This window comes from Scyliorhinus torazame, chromosome 2, assembly GCF_047496885.1.
Source record: "Scyliorhinus torazame isolate Kashiwa2021f chromosome 2, sScyTor2.1, whole genome shotgun sequence".
Taxonomy (NCBI): domain Eukaryota; kingdom Metazoa; phylum Chordata; class Chondrichthyes; order Carcharhiniformes; family Scyliorhinidae; genus Scyliorhinus; species Scyliorhinus torazame.
Genome location: NC_092708.1, coordinates 79660253 through 79678511, shown reverse-complemented (window position 1 = coordinate 79678511; position 18259 = coordinate 79660253).

Here is an 18259-nt window from a genome sequence, read left to right as displayed (position 1 = left end):
CAGATGGTTGGGGGCTATAGTCCTTATCAATTAGTGTTTGATAGAAATCCTAAAATTCCGTCCATTTTGGATGACCAGCCTCCAGCTTGGGAGGGGACTACAATTAGCTCTGGTTTTACTGAACATTTAAATGCATTACATAGCAGTAGCAAAACCTTTTTGGAAGCAGAAGTCTCTGAAAGAATTCGCAGAGCTTTAAGACATAACGTACGGCCATCAGATGCTGTTTTCCAGCAAGGAGGCATGGTATACTATAAGAGAGACAATTCTAATGAATGGAATAATACACGGAAGTACCGGATAGGGGACAAAGAGCTCTATCCCACAGATGGATTTGCACAGAAAAGGTTCTTCCGGATGGCTTGTGGCAAGGGGATTTGAAGAAAACTTAGAAGATCAGGATTTAAGGGTAGATTCACCTACAGCAGGAAAGGTTATTTTAAAGATCTTGGGCGACATTCTCCGACCCCCCACCTGGTCGGAGAATCACCGGAGGCTGGCGTGAATCCCGCCCCCGCCGGTTGCCGAAGTCTCCGGCACCGGATATTCGGCGGGGGCGGGAATCGCGCCGCGCCGGTTGGCGGGCCCCCCGCTTGATACTCCGGCCCGGATGGGCCGAAGTCCCGTCTATAAATTGCCTGCCCCGCCGGCGTAAATTAAATCACCTACCTTACCGGCGGGACAAGGCAGTGTGGGCGGGCTCCGCGGTCCTGGGGGGGGCGCGGGGCGATCTGACCCCGGGGGGTGCCCCCCACGGTGGCCTGGCCCGCGATCGCGGCCCACCGATCCGCGGGCGGGCCTGCTCCGTGGGGGCACTCTTTCCCTTCCGCCTCCGCCACGGTCTCCACCATGGCGGAGGTGGAAGAGACTCCCTCCACTGCGCATGCGTGGGAAACTGTCAGCGGCCGCTGACGCTCCCGCGCCTGCGCCGCCCGGAGATGTCATTTTCGCGCCAGCTGGCGGGGCAACAAAGGCCGTTTCCACCAGCTGGCGGGGCGGAAATTCCTCCGGCGTCGGCCTAGCCCCTCAATGTTGGGGCTAGGCCGCCAAAGATGCGGAGCATTCCGCACCTTTGGGGCGGCGCGATGCCCGTCTGATTGGCGCCGTTTTGGGCGCAGGTCGGCGGACATCGCGCCGTTTCCGGAGAATTTCGCCCCTTGTCTCTATTACCCACAAAGGCATGGGAATGCAAATCTATAGATATAAAAGCTGCCTTTTTGCAGGGACATCAGCTCCAGAGAGACATTTTTCTCCATCCTCCTAAAGAAGCAGCTAACACAGAAGGGGTACTCTGGAAGTTGAACAAATGTGTATATGGATTAAATGATGCATCTAGAGTCTGGTATTTTTCGGTAAGGTCAGTTTTGTAAAGTTAGGCTGTTGCCAGTTGAAAGCAGACCCTGCAATGTTTTACTGGCACTATAAAGGAAATCTTTCTGGCATTTTTATGATGCATGTCGATGATTTTTTGTGGGGTGGGACTAGTGATTTTGAAGCTATTGTAATCTCTGGTTTGAGGAAAGAATTCAGGGTTGGAAGTCAGGCTTCCGGTGCATTTAAATATATTGGACTGGAAATTGGACAGACTAAGTTAGGGGCAACTTTATGGACGTGAGTTTTGATGTCTTAGAGTTGAGTACAAAATGAATTATCCCAAAGTGGAAGACATAATAAGAGCTAATAAAGCGTTGGCCAAACTAAAAATGCAGGAGTGTGTTTTGAAGTTCCCGGTTTTAGGTGACCTTAAGCACTTGAAACTCATAGTTTATAGTGATGCGTCCTACGCAAATTTATGTGATGGGGTTTCAAACGCAGGAGGTTTTATAATTTTCCTTTTAGGGAACAATGGTAAATGTTGCCCACTTGTGAGGGAAACAAAGAAAATAAGGAGAGTGGTAAAAAGCACTTTGGCTGCTGAGACGTTAAGCCTTGTAGAGACGGTGGATATGGCTTTTTATATAAGTATGATATTAACAGAAATTTTGGGATTAGGGGATTTGGGTAATATACCTATTGACTGTCACATTGACAATAAATCCCTGTGGGAAAATGTGCACGCTACAAAAAGTGTCAATGAAAAGAGGTTACGGATAGACATCGCAAGTTTGAAGCAGATGTTGGACAGAGGGGAAATAACAAAAATTAAATGGGTCGTCAGGAGCTATCAACTGTCAGACTGTTTTACGAAAAGAGGTGCGAGTTCACAGAAATTTTTGGATATTGTTATGAAGGGCGCTTGTTTCTGTGACTGTTTTTTTTTTCTCGTCCAAAAAAAAAGAAAAGGGGGGGACATCATGTGTGTGTTTTTGAGTTTCTTGAAATTTTGTTTTCAACTAATTCTTTTTTTTTCTCCAAGGAAGGGGAGACTGTTCAGTAATGGGTTAAGAGACATTGCAATTAGTTGTCTCATTTATGTTAAGTATCCATTAATTGTCCCTGATATGTAAAGGGGCTTCAGGTGGCCACTGTCAGGTGGTGTGTTGTTAAGAGTTTTGTGCAGAGGCTGTGGAAGTGAAATAAATGGTGTTTGGTGAAATGGAACAAGAACTTTAGATGCTTCATTTCACAGCAACTAAAACGTCTGACACGAAAGACCCTACCCGAGCATAACTCCTGACCATTACCTGGTCACACACTGCCCACTCGCGGTGTGTGCGAGGTTCTAATAGTAGCTTATTCCTTCGGTGCTGGGCCTCATATTACTGCAGCCTGCCAGTGAATCTGTTTGAGCTGCTCAAACAGCCTTTTTGCAAACTTATCCCTGTTTACCTCCCTCAACTGTCCTTCTGACAGGGCTGAGACCATGACATGGACCGGGGTCCTCATAACCTGTCTCGTCATGAGCTCATGGAGGAGTACCCCGTATTCCTGGACTGGCTGGCCCTGATCCCCATAAGCACTAACGGCAAAACCTCCACCGGTTGGGTGAATCACTGGTTTCTTTCTTTATCCTTTCTTTAATGGTCTGGTTTAACCGTTCAACTGGGCCTGAGGACTGGGGGTTATTGTGGTAATCACCACTGTTGTATATATTAGGAGATGTGTGGTAAGGCCCCGTACTACAGGTACGGGCGTAGACCCTGCCTGCTGGCTACACCCAGTAGGTGGAGTATAAATATGTGTGCTCCCTATACAGCAGCCATTTCGGCAGCTGCTGTAGGAGGCCACACATCTTAGAGTAATAAAGCCTCAGTTGTATTCAACTCTCGTCTCTGTGCAATTGAGTTATAAGCCACATGCCATTTGGCTTTTATGCCCAGTACTTTAAGTGTCGCCTGCATAACTTGTCCTGTAAAGTGGCTCCCCTGATTCGACTCCACAAACTGCAGGAGTCCCCACCTGGAGAACACGTCTCTAACCAGAATTTTTGCTGTGCCCCCTGCAGTGGCTGTTCGGCAGGGGAAGGCTTCTACCCACTTCGAGAACACATCTACTAGCACTAAACAGTACTTGTAACCTCCCTGTGCGGTCGGAAGGGGTCCTATGTAATCGATCTGTATCGACTGCCATGGCCCCTCCACCCTCCTGATGTGTCCCATAGATACCTTCTTCTTCTTGGGATCTGGGTTTCAGACAGCCCGCACAAAAGTCATGGACGTCCTAATACTTAATCCCTAATACCATCCTGCCATCTCCACCTGTTGCCAGGTGGTCTGTGGTCCAGGGTGCCCCGCCCCTGAGCCCTCATGGGCTAGCTTCAAAAAATGTTTTCAGTATAGGGAAGGCACTACCATTTATCCCCCTTAAAAAGCATGCCTTCCTTTACAGCTACATCTGCAGCCCGGTACGGACACTCTACCTTTTCCTGCCTGGGGATAGCAGTCAGGGTAGCCTTAAGGATGGGATCCTGCGCCTGGACCGTACCAAGGTCTGGGGCCAAAACCACCCCTGTGCTCCTTTTTTCCTCAGGCTGCCCTCTGACCGCAGCTACCTGCCCTTCCTCATAGGGGTCCCAAGTCACACTGGTTCGAGCTCCCTCCTTGGCGAATTGATCTGCTCGCTGATTCCCCTCTGCCCGTGGCTCCGTTTTGGAGTGGGCTTTTACTTTATGGATGTACCTATCCCCACCCTCCCCTATTGCTGCCACAATCTTTTCTAGCAGGGGTTTGGTTGTCAAGGGATTCCCGTCTGAGGAGGTGTATCTCCGGAGGGACCAGATAGCCATGTACTCGGTGCATGAATTGCACGTAAACATGTTATCTGAACAGATGGTGTATGGAGTGGAAAAACGTTCGGGGTGGGTGACCACATACATTACTGCTGCTAGCTCTGCCTGCTGAGCACTTAAAGTATGGGGGAGTTTAAGGGCTAAGGCTATCCCTGCCTCGTGGTCCCATATCCCACAGCCTGTGAGCCCCGTGCCATCAGAAACTGTGCTCGACCTGTTCACATAAATCTCTCTGTCTGTGGGATGCAAACCTGTCCTAAACCCAAAGTCCACGTCCCATATCCTTTCTACTGAGCATCGGTGCAGCTCCCCTGAGTACATCAAATTGGCTGCAAGCTGGGGCTCCCATAGCCCCTTAACCTGCAGTGCCATTTGAGAGAGGAGGAGAGTCCAGCGGGTGACTCTCGCACTGCTCACCCTCCCATCTTTAATTCTACCGTCTAACAGCATTTGGGTCGGGGTATGGAGTCAGGGTAGCGATAGGGGACATTCTTATAAAGACCTGTACCCTCTTCACTGCCCAGTGTGTGGCTAGGAGGTGTCGCTCACAGTTGGAGTATGCCCTCTCCACCTCTGTGAGGACCCTGGAGGCATAAACTACTGGCCTAAACCTGCCATGCCGTTCCTGGAGCAGCACAGCACTCAGGCTGTCTCTGCTGGCTGCTACCTCCAGAAAAAATTCCCCTTTGGGATCAATGGCTCCCAGGGCTGGTGCTCTTTGTAGGTCCTGTTTTAATTGGGCAAAGGCAGTTTCACACTACTCGTCCCATTCCCACTCAACTCCTTTATGTACGAGTCTGAGCAAAAGGGCTGCTGAAGCGGCATAGTCCTCTATGAAATCCCTACAGTAGCCCGTGACCCCTAAGAAAGATCTCACCCCCCTATGTTGGTGGGGACAGGGGGTTCCTGCGCTGCCTGCCTCTGTGCCTCATCGATGGCCCTTTCTCCTGCTCTTATTGTCAGCCCCAAGAATTTTACTTCCCTTAACCCTATCTGTGCTTTCTTAGGGTTAACCTTGAAACGGCTCTTACAGAGCAGCTCCAGCAGTTCACTGATTAAGGGGCCGTGCTCTTCACCAGTGTCTGTGAACAGCAGCACATCATCCACATACTTTTAAATACTACATCCCTTTTAAACAATCTGCCATGCACTGATGGAAGATGCTGGGGATGTTATGAAACCCTTGGGGGAGGCAATTCCAAGTAAATTGTTGCCCCTTAAAGGTGAAGGCGAATTTGTACTGATCCTCTTGCCTGACCGGGATGGACCACAAGCCGTTGGAAATGTCTAACGCAGTAAATACGGACGCAGATGCTGGAATTTTCCCCAGCAAGGCTGCCACGGCTGTCACTGTTGGAGAGCAAGCCGGGATATTTTTGTTGAGAACCCTGGAATCTACAGTGGCCCTCCACGAGTTGTCTGGCTTTCTGACGGGCCAGAGTGGTGAATTTACATGTGTTGCTATGGGTCTTAGGATGCCCTGCTTTACTAACGATCCCAAAGCTATTCCCAAATCTGCCTCAGCTTCCCTGGGGAAACTGGACTGCTTTTGCGGCCTAGACATGGGATCCCCATCTATCCTAACCTCTGTCCCCGTGACCCTCCCACAGTCATGCTTGTGGGTGGCAAATGCAGCGAGGTTTTGCTGCACGTACCCTTGATATTCCGCCGGGGTGTTTTTAACTAGGGACTCTAAATCGTAGCCCTCCTTTGGCTTTACTGTGCATAGAGCCCCCCTTCCCGGCACTCCCTCTATGATCATCATCTCCCTCTCAGCCCCCTCACCTGCTATGCCCCATAGACAGCGGTTTCTCAGGTCCACTAAGACCGCCTAGTATTCCCTTCCCTGCCTGCTCCCAACTCATCAGGACACACTTCCACTGAGCCTGGAGTGCTCCTAACCGTATGGACAGAGGGACAGAGAAAAACCCAGCCTTCACGTTCCCTGTGAAACCGACAATACTGTAAGGCACCCCACTGGATAGAACGGATGCTCCGGGATTGTCCATGTGGACTATTGTGCTGGAAGCACCTGTGTCCAGCAGGTAACTCCCGACCACATCCTTCACCTCCATCCTGACCCATGGTCGCCCGCACGGGTCATATTCTAAAGGACATAAATAGGTGGGCTGTTTCGAGGGTAGTCATAAGGGTCTCTGAGGTATGGATACTGGTGCACCCTGGCCTGTTGCCATGGCCACCTGTCCTGATTCTACGGCTTTAGATTGTATATATGACAATAAATCCTTCATATTTATCATCCCCAATCTCGGTTACCCTAATGTTGGTGTTGGGGTTATCACTGCAGTCCTCTCCTCAATTTGCTTGTTTGGGCTCCTACAATCCCTCTTGAAGTGTCCAGGTTTCCCACCTCCATAGCACACCGGCCTTTTGTCTGGGATTCTGCTGCCTTCCTGTCTCCACTCCCTTCTCTTTGGGGGTGCTGGTGCAATCTCGTGCACCCTTCCCTTGGAGGACTTTTCCTCAACCATTTCCCCATTCCGGTATGCCAGGGTGAGCCTACGGATCACCTCATCCTCCCTGAGATTTGGGTCTTGCGGGTCGAACCAATTTTCTGCCTTGGCTCTGATCCTGAGGAGACGGTTAGCCACCAGTGTTTTAAGCCAGTGGGCTGCCCTCCCATCTAAATTCTGCCTATCGACGGGGGCCCAGCACGCTCCCTCGTATGCTGTCTGCAGCCTGTCTGCGAACATGTCTGGGGACTCTGCCACCTGTTGTTTCGTCTCCCACCACCCTCTCAAATGGGCTATCCTGATTTGATCCCATGGCCTCCAAAACAGCAGTCTGCGCTGCTGCCATTGTTGCAGGTCTTCCCTCTTCCCAGGAGGTCACTGCCTTGCAGAGATAGGAGTCCAAAGTCATCAGTAGCAGCTTTACCCTTTCCACCTCATCACAGTCATTTATATCTGCTGCCTGCTGCACCTCCATAAAGTGTAACGAGGGGTCCCCAGTACTGGTCAATTTTGGGATGTGGGTCACCATTCCCCTTAGTGTATGCGTCCCGTGGGGAATGATAATGTCATTTTCCAGCGGTCGCCTGTCCCACCGGGGGACCGTACTTGCGCTGCCTTACTGGGCACATCTGCCCTTCCTGGGGCTGCTGCCCCTCTAATTCTCCTACCTCCGGCTCTCCCACCATGATCGGTAACCCCACCTCCTGATGTGCTACACATGGCTAACTGAGGGTGCTCTCCTGACCCCCCTTGGACCTGTCCCTCCCTGGACAGCCCGAACCCCATCTGCTGACCCAGACACATTACTGGTGCCTCAAGAAGGCGATCTGACCCCCCTTGCCCCTGGGGAATTGTCTGCTGCTTGAAGCCCTCTATCTCCTGGGGACCCTCCCAGTCCTATCAGGCAGATCCATCTCTTTGCCTGGGACAGAGGCTCTTCCAGCCTTTCAATCCTCAACTGGCAAGGTCTGTGATCACTATTCACCAGCTCGCTACAGACCACCTTGTACGCTGCCCGGATGTCTTTAAATTTCCCCTCCAGCTCCCTGTACTTCTGGTTACCCTGAACATGGAGTTCTTGGAAATTTCTCTCCCTCTCCATTGCCTCTGTTACTTGGCATTGGAGATACTCTTGGGTATTCCGGTTAGACTCATTCACCTGCTGAATGAACTGTTTGGCTTCATACAACTCCTCATAGAGCCTTTCCTCTGCCCTAGCGCTTTCCTCAGCATTTCCCTGTACTACCTTAAGTTGGCTCTCCAACTCAATAATTTGCTTTTCCATTTTTGCTACCTGTTGGGACAAGCATAATAGCCAGACTGCCTTTTCCTGGTTTTTATCATGACTCTTACTTTCTGTCCATTCCCTTGCAGCCTGTACTGGCTACTCAGCTCATGTGAGAGCTAATACCCACAGTTTGTCAAGTTTATTTTCTTGAACAAATAAGAGGAAATCCTGTCTTCCATCCTCGACCTTTCTCTTGCCTCTTCTGGTAAGTCACACATGCCAGTCCACCGCAGTCCTGCAGCGGTCGCCATTTTGTAGAAGGGTGTTCTTTTTACCCCACAACAGGCTGGAATTGGGTGTCACAGATAGCTGTGGGTGTCTCTCCCCTGCAGGCTTTGAAATCAAAGACCCGAAAGCACCACACTGGGACCGCTTTGCAAGGGAGAGTGAGCAAGGCTCACCGTTTATACCTGACTGGTGACCCTGTCCTTATGCCACACCAGCTATCCTGACCGCCACCTACACCTGTGTGACTCTCTCTCTTGTCAGTGGCGTAAACTACCACCCTGTAAGTGCCTTGCTAGGGCTGCTTCACGAGAGAGAGAAGGAGGAATCCCTGTTTATCCCGAACCAGCTGGTTCCTCCTGGGTGAGCGTTTCGAGGCGCCTAGACCCCCTCAAAGATTCTCGACTGTGGAATTATGTCCTGGTACTTGATTGTGACTTGGCCAGGGCGAGCGATAAGGGAACAGGCAAGACCACAACCAAGGTGAATTAAAATTAAGTAATTTATTCAAGAAAACAGGAAGTCCAGTTTATGAATTCCACAACCCAATTTGAAAGCTACACACGCACACTTGCAATTATGTCTATGAGAACTAGGACTAACGGCACAATGAAAAATCCTTACTTTAAACAGTTTTAGCAATGTTTTACAAGAGGTTGTTATATACCGTCCCTTACCACCCCTCCTCAACAAGCATTGCCTAATTGGGAGTTTCTGTAAGCTGACAAAATATACTCACCACTTCCTAGCTGAAAGGGTCTGTTTAAAAACACACAAAATCTTCAGGCTCCCCTCTGGCTTCTTGGGTCCTAGTTTGTTACAGTCTGCCTCTGATGCACTAAGCGTCAAGAACCACAAAGACATGTGAGACTTTAACTAAGGCTTTAATATACTACATGGGAGGCTTACCCGACACAGACGACCCCAGACAGAATGGGGCTGGTCCCAGAAGTGGGTTCTTATACTTAACTCCGGGGGGAGTGGCTAAGGCCAAGCTCTCTGTGGCCAGGTTGGGTTACCTACCGGTGACCGAACCTCTACAGAGCTACAGTACATACACAGTATTACAGGGCCACGTTACACACAACTATTATATACTATGTACAATGGTAGGGAAGTACAGTGGTGTATCACCACATTCACCCCTTGTTTAGAAGGAAGTCCGGGGTGAAAATATGGAGTAGCAAACACAGTGAACAGAGTCCATCAGGAGGTTCCGTGTCGTCAGAGGTCGAGACGAACGATGGGTTTGGTCGATCTCTTTGAATGTCGGAGCTGCGGCGCTGAGGTAGTGTCCGGTGGTATCCGTGCGGTCGGTGGTGCTGGGTCGTGAGGCGGCATGACGTCCCCCACGGCTTTGGCTGGCTCGAGGCGAAACGGCGGGATGACAGCGGCTGGCACGGAGTAGTAACAGGCCGAGAGATCGACGGGAGCAGAGAGGGAGTGGGGTGGAGGTTGCGGGGCGGGGGCGGCAGGGGCCCCAGAGGGGGCCAGGTCCTTGATGGAGACGGTCTCCTCACGCCCGTTGGGGTATGCTATGTACGCGTACTGTGGGTTGCCGTGGAGGAGATGGACTCTCTCCACCAGGGGCTCCGCCTTAGAGGTCGGCACGTGCTTGCGGAGCAGGACGTCTCCCGGGGACAGGAGCCAGGACCCACAAAGACATGTGAGACTTTAACTAAGGCTTTAATATACTACATGGGAGGCTTACCCGACACAGACGACCCCAGACAGAATGGGGCCGGTCCCAGAAGTGGGTTCTTATACTTAACTCCCGGGGGAGTGGCTAAGGCGGAGCTCTCCATGGCCAGGTCGGGTTACCTACCGGTGACCGAGCCTCTACAGAGCAACAGTACAATACACAGTATTACAGGGCCACGTTACACACAACTATTATATACTATGTACAATGGTAGGGAAGTACAGTGGTGTATCACCACAACCTCTGCACCTGACTCCTGGAGACTTGCTTCTCCTGTTGAGCCCGTAGTTCTACCTTGTGGTGGTCCCTTCATATGTTTTTAGAATTCCTTCTTCTTAATTCTTGTAGTGCACAAAGACTCCATGAGACGAATATAGTGAAGTCGATGAGGCTTTATTAAGCGTGTCTGTTCCCCAGCAGCCCGATAGTAAACTGGCCTGCGGGGGAAGGCACCGGCTTCTTATACTTCGCCTTCAGGGCGGAGCATGAGGTCAACGGCCAACCAGGACCCGGGATCTGTCAGCCAATGACATTAGGGCTTCCAGTCCCACATGACCCCCAATACATACTACCACATTCACCCCTTGTCAAAAATGAACCCGGCGGGGTGATGCTTCGTATGGTGGTAAGGGTTTACAGGGCTGGTCCTGGGAGGATAGAACAGTTACATGGTAGTACAGTATTGGACAGTATTGTCCTGTTATAACTATTTACAGAGGGTATAGGGAAAACAAAATGTTCATTGGACAGTCCATCTTTGTTTAACATCGACGCCACGAGTCGGTCGGGCGGTCTGGTCATCTGTGTCGATCGCCTCGGCCCCGGCGGTGGTGGTGGTGCTTGTACCAGTGTTGTCGCCTCCGGGAGCCGCACGGTTTCAGCTGTCGGTGCAAAGGGGAGGGGGACTGATCCTCCTGGGAAGGGGGCGGTCGCGGGGTGCGGCGGTGGCAGGAAGGGGGGCGGTTGGGTTGATGGTGTCGGGGGGGGTGTGCGTGGTGCCGGCGGGCGCCAGATCCCGCAGGGAGACCGTGTCCTGTCGGCCGCCGGGGTACTCCACGTAGGCGTACTGGGGGTTTGCGTGAAGAAGGTGAACCCTTTCGACCAACGGGTCCGCCTTACGTGCCCGCACGTGCTTTCGGAGCAGGATGGGTCCTGGGGCCGCCAGCCAGGTCGGCAGCGACGTTCAGGAGGAGGACCTCCTAGGGAAGACAAGGAGACGCTCATGGGGCGTCTGATTAGTGCTTGTACATAATAACGACCGGATGGAATGGAGAGCGTCCGGGAGGACGTCCTGCCACCGTGAAAGTGGGAGATCCCTGGACCGTAGGGCCAGTAGGACGGCCTTCCAGACCGTGCCGTTCTCCCTTTCTACTTGCCCGTTCCCCCGGGGGTTGTAGCTGGTCGTCCTGCTTGAAGCTATGCCCTTGCTGAGCAGGAACTGGCGCAGCTCGTCACTCATGAAAGAGGACCCCCTGTCGCTGTGGACGTATGCGGGGTAACCGAACAGCATGATGATGCTGTTCAGGGCTTTAATGACTGTGGCCGCGGTCATGTCGGAGCAGGGAATGGCAAAAGGAAAGCGGGAGTATTCGTCCACTACATTAAGGAAATACGCGTTGTGGTCGGTGGAGGGGAGGGGCCCTTTGAAATCGAGACTGAGGCATTCAAAGGGGCCTTAATCAGGTGCGCTCCATCTGGCCTGAAAAAATGCGGTTTACATTCTGCGCAGATGTGGCAGTCCCTTGTGACTGTACGGACCTCCTCTAAAGAGTATGGGAGGTTGCGGGACTTGATGAAGTGGTAAAACCGAGTGACCCCCGGGTGGCCCAGGTCCTCGTGGATGGCTTGGAGGCGGTCAATTTGTGCGTTGGCACATGTGCCGCGGGATAGGGCATCGGACGGCTCGTTCAGCTTTCCGGGCCGGTACAAGATCTCATAGTTGAAGGTGGAGAGCTCGATCCTCCACCTTAAGATCTTGTCATTTTTAATCTTGCCCCGCTGTGCATTATCGAACATGAAGGCTACCAACCGTCGGTCAGTGAGGAGAGTGAATCTCCTGCCGGCCAGGTAATGCCTCCAATGTCGCACAGCTTCCACTATGGCTTGGGCTTCCTTTTCCACTGAGGAGTGGCGGATTTCTGAGGCGTGGAGGGTTCGGGAGAAGAAGGCCACGGGTCTGCCCACTTGGTTAAGGGTAGCCACTAGAGCTACGTCAGAGGCGTCGCTCTCGACCTGGAAGGGGAGGGACTCGTCGATGGCGCGCATCGTGGCCTTTGCGATGTCCGCTTTGATGCGGCTGAAGGCCTGGCAAGCCTCTGTCGACAGAGGGAAAGTCGTGGTCTGTATTAGGGGGCGGGCCTTGTCTGCGTACTGGGGGACCCACTGGGCGTAGTATGAAAAGAACCCCAGGCAGCGTTTCAGGGCTTTTGGGCAGTGCGGGAGGGGAAATTCCATGAGTGCGCGCATACGTTCGGGGTCGGGGCCTATTATCCCATTGCGCACTATGTAGCCCAGAATGGTTAGCCGGTCGGTGCTAAAAACGCACTTGTCCTCGTTGTACGTGAGGTTCAAGGCTTTGGCGGTCTGGAGGAATTTTTGGAGGTTGGCGTCGTGGTCCTGCTGATCGTGGCCGCAGATGGTTACATTGTCGAGGTACGGGAACGTGGCCCGTAACCCATGTTGATCAACCATTCGGTCCATCTCCCGTTGGAAGACCGAGACGCCGTTTGTGACGCCAATAGGGACCCGTAGGAAATGGTATAGTCGCCCGTCTGCCTCGAAGGCTGTGTACTTGCGGTCACTTGGGCGGATGGGGAGCTGATGGTAGGCGGACTTGAGGTCCACGGTGGAGAAGACTTTATACTGGGCAATCCGATTGACCATGTCGGATATGCGGGGAAGAGGGTACGCGTCTAGTTGTGTGTACCTGTTGATGGTCTGGCTATAGTCAATGACCATGCTTTGTTTCTCCCCTGTCTTCACTACTACCACCTGCGCTCTCCAGGGACTATTGCTGGCCAGGATTATGCCCTCCTTTAGTAGCCGCTGGACTTCGGAGCGAATGAAGGTCCGGTCCTGGGCGCTGTACCGTCTGCTCCTAGTGGCGACGGATTTGCAATCCGGGGTGAGGTTCGCAAACAAGGACGGGGGTTGCACCTTGAGGGTGGCGAGGCCGCAGATAGTGAGTGGGGGTATGGGGCCGCCGAATTTAAACGTAAGGCTCTGTAGGTTACATTGAAAATCTAAGCCCAGCAAGGTGGGGGCACAGAGTTGGGGAAGGACGTTAAGTTTGTAGTTTTTGAATTCCCTCCCCTGTACCGTTAGGGTAACTATGCAGAATCCCTGGATCTGTACGGAGTGGGATCCTGCAGCTAGGCAAATCTTTTGTGCGCTGGGGTAGGTAGTTAAGGAACAGCGTCTTACCGTGTCGGGATGTATAAAAGTTTCCGTGCTCCTGGAGTCGACTAGGCATGGCGTCTCGTGGCCGTTAATTAGGACCGTTGTCGTCGTCGTCTGGAGAGTCCGGGGCCGAGCCTGATCGAGCGTAACCGAAGCGAGCCGTGGTTGTAGTAGTGGGGTGGGGTCCGTTGTTGCCGTCCAAGATGGCGTCGGGGATGGACAAAATGGCCGCCCCCATACATCGCACGTGGCTGAGGGGTCACAAGATGGCATCGGGGGTGGACAAAATGGCCGCCCCCATGCGTCGTACAGGTCGGGGGCGGTCCAAGATGGCGGCGCCCCTCCTCCCCTCGTGGTGGTCGGGACCCAAAATGGCGGCGTCTGCGGGTCGCACATGGTGTGCTGGGGGGTCTGGGGAGCGCTAGGACCGTGCACTCTGCACTGCGAGCGCCAGGGCCGCGGGCGCTAGGACCGCGCGGAGTTCCTTCACTGCGAGCGCCAGGGCCGCGGGCGCTAGGACCGCGCGGAGCTCCCTCGCCGGGGACAGCGGTGGTCGGGGCCCAGGTCGGCGCCGCCGGCGGGTCAGTCGTGGGGCCGCGAGCGCTGGTACCGTGCGGAGCTCCCACACCGGGGACAGCGGTGGTCGGGGTCCAGGTAGGTTGCGCCGGCGGGTCAGTCGTGGGGCCGTGAGCGCTGGGACCACGCGGAGCTCCCTCGCCGGGGACAGCGGTGGTCGGGGCCCAGGCCGGCGGGTCAGTCGTGGTGCCGCGAGCGCTGGGACCGCGCGGAGCTCCCTCGCCGGGGACAGCGGTGGTCGGGGCCCAGGCCGGCGGGTCAGTCGTGGGGCCGCGAGCGCTGGGACCGTGCGGAGCTCCCTCGCCGGGGACAGCGGTGGTCGGGGTCCAGGTAGGTTGCACCGGCGGGTCAGGCGTGGGGCACGGGACGGGGGTGAGGGTGGCGTTCGGGACGCGAAAAACCCCTTCCTCTCCGTGGTGAGTGTTGGCCGGCACCCAAATCGGGAGCGCCGGCGGCGGGTTGTACATGGACTGCGGGGAGGGGGGTTGGGGAGCATAGGCGGCGTGCAGGGCTCCCAGTTGTCCCGGGACCGCGGTGGTCGGGACCCAAAATGGCGGCGTCTGCGGGTCGCACATGGCGTGCTGGGGGGGTTGGGAGGCATAGACTGCCTGTAGGGCTCCCTGTGGCCCCGGGACGGCGGCGACCTCGCAGGATCGGCACACCACCGCATAGTGGCCCTTTTTCCCGCAGCTTTTGCAGATGGCTGCGCCGGCCGGACAGCGTTGTCGGGAGTGCTTCGCCTGGCCGCAGAAATAACAGCGGGCGCCCCCGGTGCCACTCGGCGTTTGGACTGCGCAAGCCTGTGGGGTGTCCGGGGGGGTGGGTAGGGGGTTTGCCGCGACGGGTACATACGGGGCCCAATGGCCTGCCGCGCGGTCGGGGCCGTAGGCGCGGGTATTACGCGCGGCTACGTCCAGGGAGGCTGCGAGGGCCCGTGCCTCTGAGAGTCCTAGCGACTCTTTTTCTAGAAGTCTTTGGCGGATTTGGGAGGATTGCATACCTGCCACAAAAGCGTCGCGCATTAACATGTCCGTATGTTCGTTTGCATTCACCAACGGGCAACTGCAGGCTCGTCCCAAAATCAGCAGCGCGGCGTAGAACTCGTCCATCGATTCTCCGGGAGCTTGCCGTCTTGTCGCGAGCTGGTAGCGAGCGTAGATTTGGTTAACTGGGCGAACGTAGAGACTTCTCAGTGCTGTGAACGCCGTCTGGAAATCGTGGGTGTCTTCAATGAGGGTGAAAATCTCCGTGCTCACCCTCGAGTGCAGGACCTGCAGTTTTTGTTCGTCTGAGACCCGGCCGGTGGTCGGTCTGAGGTAGACCTCGAAGCAAGTCTGCCAGTGTTTGAAGGCTGCTGCCGCATTCACTGCGTGGGGGCTGATCCTCAGGCATTCTGGAATGATCCTGAGCTCCATAGTCCTTTTTAGGCACGCTTAATAAATTGTAGCGCACAAAGACTCCATGAGACGAATATAGTGAAGTCGATGAGGCTTTATTAAGCGTGTCTGTTCCCCAGCAGCCCGATAGTAAACTGGCCTGCGGGGGAAGGCACCGGCTTCTTATACTTCGCCTTCAGGGCGGAGCATGAGGTCAACGGCCAACCAGGACCCAGGATCTGTCAGCCAATGACAATAGGGCTTCCAGTCCCACATGACCCCCAATACATACTACCACAGTTCTCAAATCTCCTCCAGCCCAAACTTCTGTGCAAAACTTCTCAATCGGAATTTCTGAGTAAAATCTACCCAAGGTCGCTCTCTCACTTGTCTGTCTCCTGTATCTTTAAGCGCGGATGTTTCAATGGAGCCGGCTGGCTCCTCCCACTGATCGATTTCAAAGACAAAAGGCGCGCTAATTACCGTCAGGAAGAAGTTAACCTGATCAGTTTCTTCACAATAGCTGATGACGTCTGCGGAGTTTGCCTGATTGCCTGCAAATGGCTCCGAGGAGATACTGGAACAGTTTGAATTGGTTTGCCGTTAGTGGAATAGGTTTCTGTCTGGTTTGGCCAGGAACTAATTTCCATAGTCATTGTCTTCCTCAGCTCACTCTGAGCCATCCACATACCTGGCATACTTTTTCTGTTGGCCCTGCCCTGGCCCATTGTCCCCTTTGTTCTTCTCTGGGATGATCTTGTGATGTGTATTTCTCTGTCTTGCTGCTTCCAGCCATTTTGTTGCAGGCTTTTTGCAGGAAAGCTTTCTTATTTTAAAATGTCTGTAAGTGTTGCCATTTCTGCAGCAATGTTGCCCGAACTGGCAAGGATGGAGAGTTGCCATAACTTACAGTTGTACAGGACCTTAGTTAGGCCTCATTTGGAATATTGTGTACAATTCTGGTCGCCACACTACCAGAAGAATGTGAATGCTTTGGAGAGGGTACAGAAGCTGTTACTAAGATGTTGCCTGATATGGAGGGCATTAGCTATGAGGAGAGGTTAGATAAACTCAGTCTGTTCTCTCTGGAACAACGGAGGTCGAGAAGCTACCTGATAGAGGTCTCCAAGATTATGAGTGGCATGGACAGAGTGGATAGTCAGATGCTCTTTCCTAAGGTAGGAGAGTCAAGTACTAGGGGACATAGAGGTTTAAAGTGCGTGGGGAAAAGTTTAGAACAGATGTGCGAGGCATGTTTATTTACAGAGGGTGGTAAATATATGGAACGCGCTGCCTGGGAGGTGGTGGGAGCCGGTACGATAGCAGCATTTAAGGGGCATCTGGACAAATATATGAATAGGGTGGGAATGGAAGAATGCGGACTCCGTAAGCGCATACGGTTTTAGTTTAGGCAGGTACCATGGTTGGCGCAGGTTTGGAGGGCCAAAGGGCCTGTTCCTGTGCTGTATTGTTTTTTGTTCTTTGTACCTTTACAGATATATACAAATTCATAAGGATATCACAAAATCCATCTTATACTAATGTTCATGATAAGTGCATGTAAACCAATAGGCGAACTGTGGTTAGACACTTGTGGGCACTTATTAAAACATCTTAATGTGTTTTTCTTTCATAGTTTGCCATTGCCTTCGAGCAATTAGATGTTAAAGTAACAATTTCAAAGATGCAGTTATAAGTTGTCCTGTTCAATAGTAAGAGGAATCTTTTTCCATTTGTTTGAAGTTTTATAGTTTCACTATATCAATGTGCAAAAGCTTTTTCCTTATATCAGTGAAATGAACATTTTCTTCATTTTGATGATCCACTGAATTTTGATCTCTTTCGTAAGAATCATCATCTTTAATTTATTTCAAACTTCACATTTCTTGAATGACATTGTCCTTCCTCTATATGGATAACATAGGGAATTGTCACCTTCAGTATTTTGCGAGATGCTTTTCACATTGACTGAATGGCTTCTTTTGGTGCTGCATGTCCCTATGTAATGTTGATTGCTTGATTGATTGATTGATTGTCACATGTACCGAAGTACAGTGAAAAGTATTCTTCTGTGGCCAAGGGAATGTACACAGTAGACGAAAAGAATAATGGACAAAGTACATTGAACATGAGGATTTTTATAAGTCTTCATGGGATGTGGGCATCATTGGTTGGACCAGCATTTACAGCCCATCCCTAATTGAAAATGAATGAATGAAAATCGCTTATTGTCACAAGTAGGCTTTAAATGAAGTTACTGTGAAAAGCCCCTAGTTGCCACATTCCGGCGCCTGTTCGGGGAGGCTGGTACGGGAATTGTCCCTGAGAAGATGATGGTGAGCCACTTCCTTAAACCGTTGCAGTCCATGTGTTGTCGGGACACCCACAGTGCAGTTCAGAAGAGAGTTCTAGGTCTTTGACTCAGCGACAGCAAAGGAACCATGCTTATAGTTCTATGTCAGGATGGTGTGTGACTTGGATGGGGACTTGCAGGCAGTGGTGCTCCCAAGCATCTTGTGCCTTTGTCCTTCTAGGTGGTCAAGGTCATGGGTTTGGCAGGTGCTGTCGAAGGAGCCTTGGTGTTTTGCTGGCGTGCATCTTGTAGATTGGACAAACTGCTTGCCACTGAGCGTCGCTGGTGGAGGGAGTGAATGTTTAAGGTGGTGGACCGGGTGCCAATCAAGCAGGTTGCTTTGTCATGGATGGTGTTGAACTTCTTGAATGTTGCTGAAGCCGTTCTCATCGAGGCAAGTGGAGAATATGCCATCACATTCCTGACTTGTGCCTTGTTTCTGATGGATAGGCTTTGGGGAGTCTGGAGGTGGGTTACTCTCCTAGTCTCTGGCCTATTGATGACACCAGATATAGGATATTTCTTTTGTTTTCAGTTTGTCAGATGTCTATTCAAATAATGAATTGTAATCACATTATTATGGTGCTCTCTTGCTCTTGGTTTCCTCTCCTATTTCAAAGCAAAGCTACTATACAGTTATAATTTTGGCAATTATACTTGAACAGAACAACATGTGATGATGTATGATCTCCGAAATT